At 32.4% G+C, this 14,090-nt stretch overlaps 1 long non-coding RNA gene across 2 annotated transcripts in view; it reads left to right on the top strand.

The window, feature by feature from the left end:
* Positions 1 to 1,489: 1,489 nt before the first annotated feature.
* The window catches only part of LOC106111686, a 23,980-nt gene continuing 11,379 nt past the window's right edge, over positions 1,490 to 14,090 (top strand). Inside the window, exons 1-2 of one of the 2 annotated variants that reach the window (XR_001226186.1) lie at positions 1,490 to 1,564; positions 2,130 to 2,212. This is a non-coding gene — a long non-coding RNA (uncharacterized LOC106111686). Of the gene's footprint in view, positions 1,565 to 2,105; positions 2,213 to 14,090 lie in introns of both variants that reach the window. The other variant, XR_001226185.1, reaches the window with a different exon arrangement.

Genomic DNA, 14,090 nt, shown 5'->3' with positions numbered 1-14,090 from the left:
TTTAAAGATTGACTACTTAATAAGTGTACTATGGTGTCATTAGTTGTACGTAACTAGAGGCCTGTGATCGGGCCGGTATCAGTGACCCGATCTGGCCGCTATCGGCCGCTATCGGCCCGGTGACGCCTGTTGCCGTTGTAAACGCATTGCCACAATATTCACAAAAAACAATTTAATATACAACTGAAGTAAAAATGGTATGAAAGGGTTCTAATTCACATCAAAAAATCTTATTAGATTCGATGTTTTAGATTAACAATTACTTTCTAGATATTTCACTAAATTATTACTAATTAGTATATAGTCTTCTACCAGACTATGTTCTACTTATATGCCTTTCATCGAGATCCGTTAAGCCGTTTAGACTGTACACTCTAACAAACATCCATCCATCTAAACTTTCGCTTTTTGACTATAACGTTTTCTGAAACAAATTTGATATTAGTTAATATTTATCTTTGTAAATGCTAGTTAGCGTATCCTTTGTTATGTCTTACTAAAATTATAAATGCGAAAGTTTAGATGGATGGATGTTAGTGAGAGTTTGTAGCCTAAGGTGCTGAACGGATCTTGACGAAATTTGGCATAGATGTAGATGATAGTCTGGTAGAACACATAGGCTACTTAATCTTGTTTATATTATTATAGCCTATAACTAAATTATAAAACACTTACAGCCTCTATATTTCTTCGTGTTACTAGTGCTTTGTTGTCCGTAATTTCGCGCACGAGGCGCGGGAACAGTCTCAAACACAATCGAATCAACTTGACGTTTTTTGTGACTTCATTAAAGTTAATTGTTATATAACTTATTCATTAGCCAATTAAACATAGGCTTCCCATATGTATTCTTGACGTTTTTGTAGTAAAGTTATTTTTCTTTTCTGCCGATTTAAACACTTAAAGTTAATTCAATATTAACTCTAGAGAAATGTAAATTTTGTGTGCAAAAATAAAGTTTAACTTTCGTGTAAAAATGTTTTTTAAATTCAATTGTCAATTAAACTCTACTCAACATTCATTTATTGCATTATTCCTAACCGTCACCCCGCTCTGTCTCTACGTGGAAACATATGAGAATAAAAAGTTTCATCAGTCCCTCTTTTTGCGTCGAGGGGACGGTTGGAACTTATTTCATTTCATATCGGTTCCATCAGTCACCTTATTGTGATAATAAGAATAAAAGGTGGGACGAATGAAACTTTTTATCCTCATGTGGAGACAGAGCGGGGTGACGGTAATATAATAGAAATAATCCGATTAATTATGATCTTTTTCCAGCGTTAACTCCACACAGTAATTCATTTCTCTTTGCAAGACTGTCTCTGTCCGAGCCTGTGGAAGCCATAGCAACTTTGGTTCTCACCGGTCATATGTATTAAATGGGAAAAAAATGCAATACTAACCTTGACACCATCACCCCTTTCGCTCGCTTTCTACGCGGCTCTACAGCGCCCCCCTCGCGGTCTCATCAAGCCCCACCGAGCGCCGCCGCGCCACCGGCCCAGTGCGCCCCGGCCCATCACAACGACTGCATCTTTCCTCTAATACTAAAACTTTACCGGTATAAATTATAATTATTATTCAAAGTTGCTTTTTTCAGTTAAACTGTACTTAGCTTTTTTATTTATATGTTTTTATCGTTTGATTGGAAAAAACAATTTTGATTTTTGAAGTGCTTTCAAACTGTTGCGTTTTTTTTGTAGTTATTATAATTTTTGTGATTTTTTTAAATTTTTTATATCTGTCTTTTAAAGAGGCTTTTTTAAATGTTCACCTTGAGTTTTAGATGTTCAGGTTTTATTATAATTATTAAATCTGAATTAGAATTGTCTAGTATTTTTTTCACATCAAAAGTTTGGGCAAACATTTGAGACAATGCTTTTGTCAAATATTCGAAACATTGTTCCAATGAAAAAAATCTTAGCTTAATTGTGAGCAATTTTTGCGTAACTCGGAGACTGCGGCTCCGTGAGAAGTCATTGTGTGTAAGATCTAAGGAGATCCATAGGTTTTTTACTGATTACAAGTTATGCATCTCTTATACAACTTAAAGGAAATTCTTAACAGAGATTTTCTTTGAAAGCTTTTTTTATGTATTACAGTTAATAAGTTTATTTTTAAAACAGTTTGAAAGTACTTAAGAAGTGTTACTTGTGAAGTGTTTGCGACGGACTTGCAGCTAGGAACGAGGATTCGACAAATAGTTTCGGTGAGTACATTTATTTGACCAAATTTTTAATATCTTTTTACATATTAGTTACATTCTGCTTTCAAATAGTGTTATTTCAAATTCCTTTGTATTATACTTTAAGATAATAACCTATTTTCTTTAAATCTAGCGGAATAAAAAAAAAATCTTCTATTTTTGTAAGGGCTAAATTAATCGTCGGTTTTTAAATATTATAATTATTGAACTATTTGCGATTTTTTCAATATTTATGATTCCTAATCCAGTCATAATAATCTAAATGTAGTAAAGCAATGATGAAGTAATTAACATATACGTTATTCTCAGTTTACTTTATTCAACTTTTTACTTAGACATCTAGACATAATAGGATAAACAACAAAACAAGTTAGGAATCGCAACTGAGAGTGAACTTTTATGGTTTAACTCCGAGTGTCCTTGACATGTTGTTATAACCATTGTAGGCATTCACTTGAATAGGAAGCTGTCTTCGTGTTGCTGTTCTCATGTTTACTTAGTTTTGTTAACACGTTGAATGCGAAACCAACTCTAAAACACCTGGAACAGCAGGGACTGAGAGGATAGAAAAATCTCTGCCGCTTTCAACGTGTTAAGACGTCACATATGACGTAGATCTTAAGTTTTGAATTTCTAAACCTTACATACATAGATAAGGACTTTTTTAATCTAGTTTTGATTTCAAGTATATTTATATTTGAAAATATGAACACAGTTGAAATCTAACAATAATAAAGATAAATGAATATTCATTTATTCGTCTTCTTTATCTTTCTGCTTATCGTACTCTTGTAGGGTCGGCGCGACAGGTTTTTGTCCTCTATCATACGTCATCTCAGTCATTACTCTCTTTTTGATCATGTCACGTTTTACGCAATCCATCCATCTCTTTCTACCTCTACCAATGTATCCTTCCACACTCATAACTAACGTTCTCCTTGTAACATGCGATTCATCCCTCCTCATAACATGCCCATACCATGCTAACCTTTTACTCCTTACCTTCTCTACTACTAGGGCTACTCTCAGACTTCCTCTAATATACTCATTTCGTATGTTATCCATTCGTGTTACCCCACACATCAATCTTACATTCGTGTCTTGATTTATTTTTGTAATTATTATTCAAACTTGAAGGTAATTCAAAATATAACTTCAACTTTAGAGAGATGCAAAACATATCTAACTTAACATTCACTTACTTTACTTAGACAAGTTGCACATACAAAAGAGTTGAACGCGCTGTCGCGTGTGATCACAACACGTAACGCTTTTACTCTCGTACATTATGAAAAAAACAACAAACTAATTACATCAAATGAACGTAAAAGTACTGGAATTCAACGCGGATTAACTGTGCGTTACGTTGTCTACGATGTGATTGAACTGTGCATCGAAATTATGTTACGCTTGTAAACATATTTTCAAGATAGCTCAAAAACATGTTGTTTAAGACGCCATGTTAAGTTTTTAATTGTCAATCAAACTGTACAGTCAAAGGTGACAGGTATGGGCAAAATTTAACTGTCAATGGAAATATACAGTTCCCAGTTTTGTCTAGACACGTCAATTTTAAATGTTTAAATAAAAATGAACGTAACGTCATAAATATAAAAAAGGATGCATTTATAAGTAAGGAATACTTGTCAATTTTAACATTAAAAACAATTATTATTTATATATGTAATTATTAATTATTTAATATTGACTATTGATTGACTCTACAAGGTTATTACGGTAAGTTATGTAGGAATCAGTAAATATAAAATGGTGTTGCGGCAAAAAAGAGACGCGTATTCAAGCTGACAATAGCCGACAATTACTCGCAACTAATAATTACACGCAGTTTCGTCCGTAACAAATGACACATTATGTACACGATAGTGTGGAGAAAGATAAGTGGGTTCTATTAAACTGTACTATACTAAACTGCCGATATAGTTAAATAACATGGTTTTGTTTCTATTTAAACAAAATGTGACTCTATTTTGTACATGTGTTTGTGCAGTAACTCTTGATAAAAACTTTAAGAAAATTAAAAGGACTATTCTCCTATTTTCTTTGTTGTAAACTTTATTTGTATAATGAAGTGATAGACAGATATTTAACTCTTTTATTAGTTTATGGAAAAAATATTTAAAGCACATAAAAGAAATTATAATTAAGTTGTCTTATCTATTTCTTTACTTTAGTCTCAATATTTAGCTACAAAAATAACAATAATTAAGACTGTAAAGTGCGTTAGTCGCGGGACGAATCAGCGCCACCTATTGAATACAGTTCGCAGCGCCACACACGCCGCGGAGTTCACACTAATATGTGTGTGGTACAAGTCATAAGCTGTTCATTATATTGTTAATAGCAAGAAACGGTATCATTTGAGTGTTTTAAAGTAATGTACCTTTTGTTAAAAAATAAAAGAAACGTTACATTCGATATTTAAAATTTATTCAGTATACTGGCGTTCGCAACTACGTTCGCGATAAATTAAAAAATCACTAAGTAGTCTGTGTGTTCTTCCATACTATGTTCTACATTTGTGCCAAATATCAACAAGATCCATTGTGCTGTTCTGTAGATACGTTGTAATAAACATCCATCTAAACTTATGTAAGCTATTTTAAAACTTATTAAGCAACTAATAATCGCTCTTCTTTAGATGTTTGCACTCTAAAAATGTTTTGCAATAATTGTGTTTATTTAGTTCCATTATGCAGTAGCGGCGACCTTTAGGGAAATTGGCCGGATTGCTGCGCCGCGGGCGTTCGCGTAATGATCATTAGATCTCTATTGCTGTTTGTAACTCCATTGAATGAATTATTGCACTTGCAAAGATCTTTTTCTATTCAAATATTATTACCAGTATTAAGTTTTAATAATAAGTTGAATGTGAATACGGTCATTAAGTAATTATTTTAACAATTTGCAACCTCTTTTTTATGTAGTATTTTGAAATAATTGTAATCTACACTTTGCATAATTATTTACGCAGCAAATATCATCATCAAAAAAAAAAACAAATTAATTCAGTCAATAAATGATGAACAGAGATATTATAACTGTTTGTTTTAATACTCTGACCTTATAAAAAAACTACGTTAACACAGTAAAGAGTATCTCAGCACAGAGCTTGCATCAAATAATAAAATATAAAATAACTCCAATTAATAACATGACATAAAAAATTTAAAACAATTTCTAGACTTGCTACATATTTAAATAAATGTTTTCAATTTCAACAGAACTTTATTTTTTACCATATAACCATGAAACATGAAACTTAACAGTGGTAGAGCCCGCTTTAACATCTTAGCACTGCAGGGCCGGCACGCCCGGTGTAACGAGCACACAGAAGACAGGCGTGAAATGGAAGCAATTCCGTGTTTCGTCTGATGAGTGTGGTGCCGCCCTTTTCTTATAAGGAGAGGATGTGAAGGGGAAGTGGATTTGACGGTGGAGTAGATGCATAGGAAGGGAAAATATTCTCTTTATGTGCGTCTGCTCCTCCGTCGGATAAGGGTAGGCAACGCATCTGCAATTGCGGTTGTCTATGAGTCTATGGGCAGCGGTCACTTCGCCATTTTGGCGTATTCAAGTGGCCGTTTGCTCGTTTGCCACCTTATGTTATAAAAAAACATGAAAGTATATTTTATAAGTTATGTAAGTTACAATGTGAAGTAAGAAAAATTAAACATTATTACAGCCATAAATAAAATGACAGTCATTTAATAATGTAAATATTAAATACTATTAATAATCTAGGATCAAGGCGGAACTATCTGTCACTATCACGTAGTGACAGACTTATTATGACATATTCACGCTCCTAAATCGTGAATTAGAACCTCAAGCACATATTAGAAAGTACTGCGATGAAATTCGCGAAAGGTCAACGAAAATTACTCTAAAATTAGAATTGGACACGCTATTATATAGCTTAGAATAATAACAATAAAGGTTATTTTAATTTGATCTGCGTAATTCAATATTTTTATTTAATTGTACATAATAAGTAGTTTTTGCAATTTGAATATAATTTTAGAGATCTATCCGTGAATGTTGAATTAAAATTTTCATATAATTTTAATAGAAACTCTCTGTGTTAACATTGATCTGTGTAATTAGTTAACCGCAATAACTTGATAATGCTTTAAAGGACGCTTGGATAACATTAGCTGTATCGTCGTTACACTGGCTTTGGATGCATCTGTAATTTGATCATATAAAGATTACATTTTTCTGTATATCTTTATGGGAACTTGTAAAAAACGGCGTTTTTTGCTTAGTGTGACTTAAGCGAGAAAGAATTCTTTGAAACATTTATACTTAAAATGTGTGATAATGAAATTTATTTATATTAAAACTCAAAATTACTGCAAATTATTATTGACACTTGTATTTCAGTTTAGTTATCGAAATAATTCCTTAATACTCATTACTTATATTATTAAAGGCAATAGCATTTTAAATATTTCTAACTAGATTTCGCTCGTAATTCCACCTACGTGGAATTAAAAAAAATTAGCCTTTGTACCATATTCTTCCAAATTCTTTGCTTTCATCGAGATCCATTCAACCGTTTGGTCTACAAACATCCATTTAAACTTTCGCATTTAAATCAGTAAGATATCTACTTATAGTTAAATATATTTTATAAATAGAGTAAATAAGGACGATCAACGCAGTTCTACAATGGTCCATTATGTTGAGAATTTGTCGAGCATCGTAATGTCCGGCAGACCTGATTCGAGCAAATATCACGGCCGGAGCAAGGATGCGTACTTTCAAAAACTTTGATGGTATAACTTATATTAAGTTAGTCGCAAAATGAGTTATGATTACATTTTTAATTTAAAAGGAATGGATAACAGTTACTATAGCAAATTAATTTATTTGGTCAATTAACATAACCTTCTTTAAAATCATAAAGAACATCTTAAAAGCTTGCGAACATATGAAACTAAACTATCGCACAACGTTTTAGTCTCGCTTCGATTCCTATGAGCTTGTATGGTGTGTAAACTACTCGATTTTTAGTTATGCAACTAAACAGTTGAATTGGCTGCGAAACAATCGACAATCGACAATAGTTGTGCTATAGATTCGTCAAAGATGCACGCTCTAAAAGGGTATTTATGAACTATATAGTTTAGTATGAAACTAGCTGTTCCCATGCGGCTTCATTCTCATGAAATTACAAAAATTATATTTTATTGTTTACATTTGTCAAATAACAAATGTCAAAATGACATGATGATAACCTTGCTTCCTCGATGTTGGCAGCAACTTATGGTCTCACATTAGGGTTTTTATCCAAAATGTTTACCCCCTAAGTTTAATGGCGTTAAAAAATATAGCCTAAAGCGTGACGTGAGTGTAGGGCTTTTTATTAAAAAAAGAATTATTCAAAAATATGCTGTAATTGCTGGCATCTTAGGCAACAAAGAAGTGTGTGTTTACGCTTTATTATAATAGTATAGATGACAATAACCAGCAGTTTATATTTTGCAAATATATGTAATTATTTATTTAAAATTGCACAATTACAACCATATAAACACCATTAAAACCTGATTGCTACTTGATTATTTCGAAGTAAAGATGGCATCTCGTATCCTAAAGTTGCTTCACTAACTTGTAATTTTATATTTTAAAGCATCTTTAATGCTACATACTTATACATATTTAATTTTAACAGGTTTTAAGTTACTCAACTCTTAGGACCAAAGGTTATTACTAACTTGTCGCTAAGTGTGCAATATTTTAGCTTATTTTTTGATGCATCTTTGAACATTAAAATCATACAAAAAAATCTATCGTTTATGATGTAATTGTATACATTGTAACTAAAAATAACTATTTTTTTAATGTCTGTCTAAAAGTTTGCGTTTGTTCCGAATAATCTCTAAAACGTCTAAACCATTTTAAACAAAACTTTTAGTGGAATATTTTTATTTCCAAACGAAGTCACAAGCAATAACTAGCACGCAATAATATAACACAATACAATAGTTTATTATTACTATACATATAAAAGAAATATGAAAATTTGCATAACCTAAAAATCGAAACGCATAAAATTTAAAGACGTTTACTGTATTGCGTTTACCGTCTCTATTTTTTACTAAGAGAACGAAAGAGACGTCTTAGCTGTTTGCTAAATGGTAACATTATGACATTTATATACTAGTTATTTTATCTGTAAATCAAATGATTCTCATAAAAAAACGTGTATAGTTGCGTCACGCTTCTGATATTATTTTAAAGCATGTGATTACAATCTGTGATAGTTTCAGAGTTTCTGTTGCGGTTCCCACAAGATATCATCTGCCTCAGCTACGCCACCACACACTTACTTATATATTTAGGACATCATAGTATAAAACCAAATTATATTGACTACTTTTATAAGTCCTTACTATTAGAGAACATGTCATCGTAGAGTTTTTAAGGTATTTCAAAAACGAGGACGTTCTTTTGTTTATTGATACGAGGCAACTTCGCTTCTGGTTGACCATAGTTTAGATGGATAGATGGATGTTTGTTAGAGTTTGTAGCCTAAACTGCTGAACGGATCTCAATGAAATTTAACATAGACGTAGTGGGTAGTGTGGAATAACATATAGGGTACTTACTTTTGTTTGGATTCAATTTCATACGGACGATGTCGCGAGTGAAAACTAGTTTGTCATAAAGTTTCATTTGTTCGATAAATGTAGCGTGTTTATTTGATTTTTTTACATATAAAATTTTAAGCTATTCCCTATAAATCGTACCAAAAAGTTCTAGAACACTTATTCACGTTTACTTGTCTAAATTTTTTATATATTTATGTTGCTCTTGAGTTAAACTAAGTAATAATTAACCTTTTGGAAAGAAGGATTATTTAAAAGGATCTTTGCAATGTTGTAATTTTATAATATTGTCTTTTTTTCATATTGTCCGGTAACTAGCAAACGTGTGGTCACACCACACCTGTTTATAGTGCGAGTGTAGAAAGCCGTGCGCTTTAAACGCACATCGCACGCAAATCGCTTCGCCTGAGAATATATTAAGCATATCAGCTACAATTTAAAAAGTTAATAGATCACTAAATAAAAATATACATAGTAAATAGAACAAATCCAATTACATTATTTACTATGTCAATAAAATCTTCAAATTGATGACAATCATAATTCAACATAAGTTGTTAGGAAGCAAATAAAGATGGCGCTACTAGACTTACGTGGAAGTTAAGGCATAAAGCTACACAAAAGGCAATAACAATGAAAGCTAACAACGCGTTAGGTAACGCCATTGTCGATGTGTTTTCAGTAAGCTATCGTTTATGTCAACACTAGATAAAATATGGTGTAAAGATAATTTATTGGTAGAGTTGTCCTCATTTGAACGTAGTATTTTAAACATAGTAGTTTGAGATAACGTAATTCTGTCGACGTTACATCGGTAAATTTTCCAGTAAGGCTTAATAACTTTCATATTTTTGTTGATGTCGATACGAATATTTTTTGTAAAATTTTCGTGTTCGACTTCACACTCTAAGGTACATTATAGTATTATCTATACTATTATAATAAAGTGTAAAAACACACCTCTTTGTTGCCTAAGGTGTCAGCAATTACAGCATATTTTTGATGAATTCTTTTTTTAATAAAAAGCTCTACACTTACGTCAAGCTTTAGGCTATATATTTTCACGCCATTAAACTTAGGGGGTAAATATTTTGGATAAAAACCCTAATGTGGGAAAGAGACCATAAGTTGCTGCTAACATCAAGGAACCATGCTTTGTCATCATGTCATGTCATTTTGACATTTGCAATTGATAATTTGACGAATGTAAACAATGAAATAAAGTTTTTATAATTCCATGTGGATGAAGGCGGATGGGAATAGCTTGTTCTAGTTAATTGGTCACTAAGGCGAGCTGTTTTTAATTCGTTTTTGACATTTACAAGTGGATTAATCTCAGAGAAACAAACCTTGACTTACATACATTTTATTTAATGTAACATTTCAAATGATGCAATCGTTATTATTTATGTACTAACTAGCTTTCCGCGACTCCGTTCGCGTAGAAGAAAGAAAAGTGAGTAGCATTTTTGTTCTTCCAGACTATTCTATATGTCTATGTCAAACGTCATCGAGATGCGTTCAGCCGTTTAGGCTACAAACTCTAACAAACATCCATCCATCCATCTAAACTTTCACATTTATAATGTTAGTAAGTAAAATCAATTTTATTAACATTTAAAGATTATTTTTAAATCGTTTAACTTGTTACTATCATTTGGTATTCCTGTTTTGTTCTATATCTTAACCTAAAAACATTGAAAATTTCCATGCTGTTCATACAAAATGTTTTATAATAATGGAAGTAAAAACAATAATGTAATCATGTGTAATTAAAATTATAAATTACTTAACACGTTAATTTTGCTATGTCAAAAAATATGTCCAAAATTTTAATTGTCTACTTAAAGTAGGGGATTTCGGTGAACATTGTTACGATGTCTTTTGCTATTATGCAATGTTTCTGCACATTGTTGATAGCTATTTATATAACATCCAACACAATAGCGTCATGGGAAACGTTCAGTCAACCAGCGGGAAAAGTGGATTTACTATAAATTTTAATTGCCCCGCCTCTACAATGTCACATGTTATTGCGTTAACAAAACAAATATATTACAATGCAGGGAAGTAATTAACCCAATTTTTTAAAACAATAACATTTTTCGAAACATTTCATCTTACGGAAATATTTTTTTAAATTTTTAATTTAATGAAATACATTTTTTTAATTCGTTACTCAGAGATCTAGAAGAGATTTCTCACAGACTAGAATGGCAATAATACGTTCAATATTTCTAAGCGAAATTATTATTTTTACGAGTCGAGGAAAAACTCAATAGAACTCAAATTTGATGGACTATTTAAAACATTATTTAAAACAACACAAAGTACATAAAATATTAATCCTAATGCAAGTAAGCAATAGTAGTTATTTAACGATATCAAAGGTGTGTCAATTAAGATGGAAGTGACTATCATTAACACGTCGTCGAAGAAGTTTAACTTCCGTCTCCGAGGCATTGCAAAAACAACTTTTACTGGTTAATCCTTACTTCGTATCTCGATGTATAAATTTAGTTAATGTATAATTAATTAGATAACCATTAGATAACAAAGTACATACATTTCTTGTTTATTATATGACAAGGTGAAGAGAATATGGCATTCCATGTCAATACATAGTGTAAAACAAAATCACTCCTTGTCTGTCTGTCCGTATGTATGCTTGGATTTTTAAAACTACACAACGGGTTTTAATGCAGTTTTTTATAGATAGAGGAAGGTTTATATGTAACTAGGTTTATATGTAACTAGGTTTCGCGCTGGACTCCGTCCGCGTGGAATTAAAAAAAAACAACAAAAGTGAGCAAACAATGTGTTCTTACAAATTATTCTTTACGTTTATGCCAAATTTCATCGATACCCGTTCAGCCGTTTAGGCTACAAACTCTAACACACATCCATCCATCTAAACTTTCGCATTTATAATATTAAGTAAGAAAGTAATAAGTAAGATACAAGTATAGTATAGTAAAGAAATGTTGATAATATTAGATTTTTCTGACATGACTTAATAAACTCATTTTCGTATTATCATTTTACGTGCGAAGAGTGTCGCTAGTATATTTATTAACAGAAAATTATACCAAAGGAATTAAAAACCTCCTCCTCCTTTTTGAAGTCGTTAAAAACTGTTAATTTTTAAATTACACATCACCGTAATCGTGACAAAAGAAATCTATGATAATATTCACGTGACAGATGAACAATAAGTATTTGATTTCATAATCGGGACCTTTTCTTCGACATTTATCCTATCTGATGTGTCAACGGTGACAGGTTAAGTTATTGTCGCGCGCATTTGGTTCAAATGCTGAAACATCTCCAAACTAGGCAACTGTTAGACAATGAGATGCAAATGCACGACCGATGCATCGATATGAGAAACGTGGAAATAAGATTGCTACAGTCACTAAAAATCTTGCCTACACTCGACAAACTAGCGCGCGGACAACTTTGAATAAAATATCGCACAACTGTGTAGACGCACTTTGATTCCTTTGTGTACGTGCGCACACTACTCGATGTGGATTATTCCCAACCGTCACCCCGCTCTGTCCCCACGGAGGATATATGAAAGTAAATAGTCATCCATCCCACCTTTTGCGACGAGGGGACGGCTGCAACTTATTTTATTTCTTAACGGTTGAATCTGTCGCCTTATTGGTGACAGTGGGACTTAAAGGTGAGTCGGATGAAACTTTTTATTCTCATCTATTCTTGGGGACAGAGCGGGGTGACAGTTGGGAATAATCCCTCAATGTTTAGTTCTGCAACTAAACAGTTGAATTAGCTGCGAAACAATTATGCGATATTTACTCAAAGGTGTGCGCCACGACTTTTACTGATTTGTTGTATTTATAACCACTGAATTGATAATAACAATCGTAAGTTACCCTGATATTTAATAAGCTATTTAAAAATTTTATTGTCAATAACAATTATATTACTTCTAAAAGAAAGGACATTCAACCCTGACATATACAGTTTTAGTTACCCAATATCTTACTTCTTACTATCTTATTAATATTATAAATGCGAAAGTTTAGATGGATGGATGGATAGATGGATGGATGGATGTTTGTTAGCGTTTGATGGCTAAACGGCTGAACGGATCTCCATGAAATTTGGCACAGATTTAGAGCATAGTCGGGAAGAACACATAGGCTACTTTTTATCCCGGGAATAGTTACGGTTCCCGTGGAATACATTAATTTAGTTTTTTAATGTTTACTCGATCATTCTGCAACGGTTCAACATATCTTATTAAAATTTGGCACAAATATAAAACAAAGTCTGGAGTACACATGGCATAAGCTTCATCCCCGAGAAATGTCCGGTTCCCAAAGGATACGTAGCTATTTGTTATTTATATAGTTCGTATGTTTTCTAATACTACGCGGACGAAGTTGCGGGCAACAGCTCGTACATTATACTTATAAGCTTTTACTGTACTATTGTTCCCGTATCTCCCTTTGTCGCCATAATTCCTACTATTTCACTGTCACTATTAGATGGATGATATAATTGTCGTAATAAACAACCAAAATGAAAGTAAAATACGAGTATTAGCTAATATGATTTATTGTTGATATCACGCGATTATTGTCATTAGTATAGTTGTCAAGTTGACTTTTGCGTGACATAATGACGTTTACATGAATCTAGAACTGTCACGGTTTGGTATGCAGACGTTGCGTTTCTTACTTAAGTTATTTTCTAATTAAAATGAGCAGATCAAGACAATTAAAGAAAAGATTCTTACTGTCAACTTTAATCTTATTAAAATAGTAATTTAGTGCCGATTATTCGTATACAATCTCCACTAAGTAAGACAACTATGCGACTGATAATGTCGGTTTTATCGCTACCAGCGCCCTTGCCGAGGTTACTACCGCGCCCCCTTTTTTAAGCAAGAAGAGGGAATTCAATAGGATTAGTTGACTGAGACTGTAATTCACAGAACTGTCGTCCCCCCCTTTATGTCTAGCACCGTGGGCGGTTGCCTGACCGCACCCTACCCTTACTTCGATATTGCAGATAGTTACTTGCATAATTAAACTCAAATTAGGGCGATTTTACAACTGAAATGATTGCCATTACGTCATTTAATATTTCAACTGCGTACTGTCTCACAAATTTTACTAAAACTTAAATGTTTAAATTAGATTTCTATACCATAGAATAAAGATTAACAGAACTGAATGCAAAACAATCATCTTATTGTCTCTAATTAGTGTTGA

Source organism: Papilio polytes, unplaced genomic scaffold (assembly GCF_000836215.1).
Source record: "Papilio polytes unplaced genomic scaffold, Ppol_1.0 DF824157.1, whole genome shotgun sequence".
In the NCBI taxonomy this organism is placed as follows: domain Eukaryota; kingdom Metazoa; phylum Arthropoda; class Insecta; order Lepidoptera; family Papilionidae; genus Papilio; species Papilio polytes.
Note: the sequence above shows the minus strand (reverse complement) of the source record. Positions and strands in the feature narration are given on the sequence as shown.